Source organism: Anneissia japonica, unplaced genomic scaffold, assembly GCF_011630105.1.
Source record: "Anneissia japonica isolate Jap-2015-1 unplaced genomic scaffold, ASM1163010v1 scaffold2692_len624387_cov171, whole genome shotgun sequence".
Taxonomy (NCBI): domain Eukaryota; kingdom Metazoa; phylum Echinodermata; class Crinoidea; order Comatulida; family Comatulidae; genus Anneissia; species Anneissia japonica.
The window spans coordinates 536,244-541,503 of record NW_022742695.1 but is presented as its reverse complement, the minus strand read 5'-3'; positions in this window follow the sequence as shown (position 1 = coordinate 541,503).

Sequence of the window (5,260 nt, the reverse complement as noted above, 5' to 3'; positions counted from 1 at the left end):
GGGGGGGGGGGGGGGCGGAGCGCCAGGTTCCCCAGGCATGAGCGGCCCTGACATTGTAGTTAAAAAAAAATTATATAAACTATAATACCATAGTTTCAACCAGTGGGGATCCGAAAGATTTAAACATTAAAAATACACTGGCCTGGAATCGTCATACAGAAACCACTTTATCTCAGGGATCATGTAAACGATCTCCAGCATCATGCTCGGGGCGCGATTATTTTCCCCGTACGAAAGATGTTCACGAAACTCCACTTGGGCTTTCTCGACTCGAAAATCTCAATCCTGGAGGTCAAAAGGTCATCAACCAAAGATAAACGTCTACAAAACATCTGAGATACAGGATTGCCGCTCGCTGTCCAATTTTGAAGAAAAAAAATAAACACATTGATGTTACCATGCTATAATGGGTCGTTTAAAAACGACATATGTAATATTTGATTTCGGTGCACGAATAATAAAAAGTGTTATCTGAATTTGAGTTACATACTGTGAACATTTTAATTTTTTAGTTGGCCGCGGTTTTGGATAATTATTTAAGTACCGTACGGTACCTATGACGAATTCGAGTCAACTCGGCCCCAAGTCAACTCGCTCCATGTCAACTCGCTCCATGTCAACTCGGCCCCAAGTCAATTCGTCCCCATCTCAACTCGGCCCCAAGTAGTCAACTCAACATTTACCAAAAGAGGTTTTATTGAATGCAAAGCCAAAATTAAAGTGTTTTAAATCGTTTGCCTTTGTTATTTTTTTTCATTTACATGTACTTACAATAAGTATAACTGCATTAATAAAATAATATTAAAATAATATTAATAAATATATAAAAAGGTATAATATAACTAATCATGGTAATAACGATATACTTGGGGCCGAGTTAACTTTAGGTCAAGTTTACATGGTGCCGAGTTGACATGGGCCGTGTTGACTTGGGGCCGAGTTGATTTGGGGCCGACTTAACCTGCTTTCGCCTAGAAATTACTAAGGCAGGGAGTTTGGATTTTTGGTCATGTACCGTAGTAAGAGAATGTGATCACTTAATCAAAACAGTTTTAGATGGTGGCTTTCGGGAGAAAGCAAAAAAGAAGAAGGGGAAAAAGCATTTATTGATTAAATATGAAACAGAGTGACACAGTTATTTTGAAATTAAAAGTAAAGATGAGAATAGACAACTCTAAAATAAGAATGCCATCATAGGACCTGCCAAAATAGCAGCGTACCAATGAATGAATGAGGCCTGTTAATTATAGGCCTAATGTAGTGTTCTACTGTAGGTGCTTCTAGATGAATTCCCCTTCTAGATTATAAGGCTTAGGTTAAGTTAAATTAATGGCGAAATTATATAGCCTATTGCTGCCAACTAAAAAAATAAAATAAAATTCAGATATTATCTCGTTATTACGAGATATTATCTCGTAATAACGAGATAATTATCTCGTAATTTCGAGATATTATCTCGTAATAACGAGATATTATCCCGTTATTACGAGATAATATCTCGTAATTACAAGATATTATCTCGTAATTACGAGATAATTATCTCGTTATTACGAGATATTATCTCGTAATAATAACGAGATAATTATCTCGTAATTACGAGGTAGGGTAAGGGTGGGGAATTGTGGACCTCATATTTGCATAAATTAAAAAAATGTGGATTGAGTTATACACCTGAAAGTTTATTTTATTATCAACGACTATTATTGGTCTTTTAATTACACGCATAATTCAAGGTTATCAGATTATTATTTAATTAGCTAACAAGTTACACTGGGGTCAAGTGTCCACAATTACCTACGGGTGTAGGTAATTATGGACCCAATTAAAAAAATCGTTTTGGTAGGAGGGCCTCTGCCCACTCCCATACCCCCCGCCCCCGGCTCAGACCTTCGGCCCTCAGATAACGCTGCTCGCTAGTAGTTGCTCCCATAAATACTTATCCCCATAAATACTCAGTCCCCCAGTCGGAAACCCCCATAAATTATATCCTTTTGTATTTTCTATGACGTCATCAAAATGCATTTTTCTGATTGGACGGGGCCAAAAGTTTTTTAGGCATAGGCCAACATTAATAAAATTCTATTGTTAATCTTACAGTGAATATAAATGTTTTTTTTTATAAATCGAAATCGAAATCGAAATCAAAATTCATAATAATATCAGACAACCTAATTTGACATTTTTAAATGTAAAATGTGTTTACATCTGCGAATCCATGGAATTCTCAGACGTTAGACCTACACCAATGTCATGATATATTAATTCCGTCCTCAATCATATTAGGTCTATATTGTAAAAGTATCGATAACGGTCGTTTTATGTTTTTTTTTATTATATAATTCTCAGTGCAGTGTGAACCAGAAGGCTTTGAAAAGGAACTTTATGGTTCTACAAAATAAAGCATTCCTATCTACCAGGATAGGATGCTTTTTTGCAACGCTTACTTTGGTGTAAGGAGGGGTCTCATTTTGTTATGGAGCTACAAAGATATGGACAATATTTCATCTGTCGTGAACGATTCCGATTTGCGCCTCAGGGGTGACGCCAGCGGAGGGGGAGAGGCAGGGTCCCCGCCGAGGAGAGCTCCCCCCCCCCCGGCGTTTGGGGAGATAAACTACCAGTACCGGTACAATTCGTCGGAGAGAAATAAAATGTGTATGTATTTTCTACACATTAGAACGCCCCTTGCAATGCTGAATAAGTTCAGTGCGTACATTTTGTCAACATCTCTTGTACTTTACCCTTGTGCGAACTCTCTTGAAAGATCCTCCCATACTTCGATAGGACGTCCCGGTTTGGGTTGTTTTTAAGTCTCTAGTGGGTTTTCTGCTGGTGTGGAAAGAATATCTCTGCTCTGTGTCAAAACAATAATAACTTTATCAGAAAATGGAATCCTGTTTTTAAGCCACGAGGTATTTTTAGAAATCCAGCAAACACGTGTTTACGTTCTTATAACGTTCTTAGCGAATGTTGGGGTTAGGTATGTCACAAATTAACGTTTACACAACGTTATAGGAACGTTCAAACGTTGTGGAATTATGTTCATTACGTATTTATGGTTCTACAAAATAAAGTTTTTGTAACACACTACTTTAATGTTATTGTCACGTTATCATAACGTATTATTGTTTGCTGGGAAGGTCGTTACTACTCGCGTAGTAGCTCACCTTCGTAAGTGGAAACAGGAAGCTTTTCAAAGTCTTGGATGTCTTTGAATAATTTTGACGCCTAGATATAGGCCTTCTTGTAGATATCATCTTAAATACTGTATGATATAGTAATACCATATGATATTTGGATTATTAGACTGCTCGAAATTTACTAAAGTATTCTAAACAGCAACAAAATATTAAAAGTTTTGCTCACTGTATCACGAGCAGTTTGTCAATTTTTGGAGCGCTTTTCCCACGCTTTGCATGAACTGGTTGAGTAGACGCGCGTAAATCCCTACTGATTGTGGCTTCCTCTAATTAAATTGTGTCTCAAATGTACGAAAACAAGACTGATAAAAGTGCGTCTAGCTCACAAAGTTGCAAAAAGTAGCAGCTAAATTTGGTACCATCATAAAGCTAAGGCTATACTGAAGATTGTGATATAAAAATTAAAGCATGAATCCACATGAATCTAAACTTTCTCTTCTACTGTTCTAAAAATAGATTTTTTAATATTTTTTCTGTCGTTTAAACATCGATTTATTATTGGTGCAAACTTCAAATTTAAACCAAAGCATATATTTTTGTTCCCCAATTTATATACAAGAAACGTGTAAATTTTGAAGTAATTCTGAATTTTCTGTAAGAAACAAATCGTGTTTTGATATAATGTAGTCAATTATAGCATTTGAAATATTTATAGAGAAATTTCCGACATTTGTTGAAAAATACCACCTTAAAAATTCTTTTAAATGTAAAATATTATCAGGATAGATTCACCAGGGTATACCCTTCTTTAATCATGTCAAAAAAAGGTGTAAAAGCCATAGTCACCAAAATGGACTTTTGGCACACTTTGATTTCGCCCTGGCCCACTGTGCGCCCCTGCTTTGAACAGGTCATTCCATTCATAGGAAAAGCCTTTTAATGGAGAATGTATACATTTTTAGCAAGGTTTGCCTACGTCGAAACTGAGTGCCGGGTTAACCATTAGGCAAATAAGGCACAAGCCTTGTGGGCCAGGCGAAAATGATGGGCCATCAAAAGTTGGACTGCAATATTGTTTACACTCTATTTTCCGGTATTATTAGGCCAGAAAACTCGGAGACATTCTACTGTTAAGAGTTGTGGCAGAGTAACGCTTTTCTCCGACACGAAAGATTTTGTGCCTGCGGCCATCGGATGTTCTGATTGATACTAAATGTTTTCGTGCAGCACATACTATTATTTTATCCGATCTAGCGGACCTTTGATCAGGAGGATTCTCCCATAAAAACACCTAGCTAAAAGCCGATCTTGCACTCGTTTTTCTTTTTTCTGCATGTCTTTTTATTTCGACATGTTCTCGCAACCGTCTGTGAATCCCGATAGATCTGTGAGTCTGCAAAAGGCCTAAAATCAGAGTGAAGTTAAACTGTAGTGGTTTTGTTAGTTCCATGCACCCTCGTTTACAGCAGGCATTGGAGAGCAAATAGACGGTGTAGACCAGTTACCATTGAATGAGTAATCACGGTAGCTGGGGTTTTTACATTTCGTAATTATTACCATGGGGTCCATTCAATTAACAATTTTTGGGACATTTCCAAAATGTGCCTTGAGGCCCGACGATGCTTAATCCGGCACTGAACTAACTCCGGCTATATAAATTTGATTAGAAGATTGAAAAAGGTATTATTGTTAATGAAGGATTAATAATAAGGATTGTTATGTACATTTTTATTGATCTAATCTACGTAAATTTACTTTCAGAGTTTATATTTCGATAATGTAATTGTTTAGATATTAATTTGAAAAATACATAGTATAGTAGTAGTGGGGAGCGTATGGGTTATGATGCGTCACTCACGTTTATTCGTGGTCCCAGCCAGTAAATACTGGAAAATGTGGCATCTATGTAAGTCCACCTGTAGACCTGTCTCTTATACACATCTAGATGTGTATAAGAGACAGGCCATCGACCATGACAACGTGGTTGACAGATTTCATTCAAAATTTCCAAAATATAGAATTTCACTTTCAAGAATGAGGATTTGAAAATAAATTAGATGGTTACATTGCATACTCTTTGTTTCTTGCTTTATTCAAAATATTTTGGTTTTGGAAGCTGG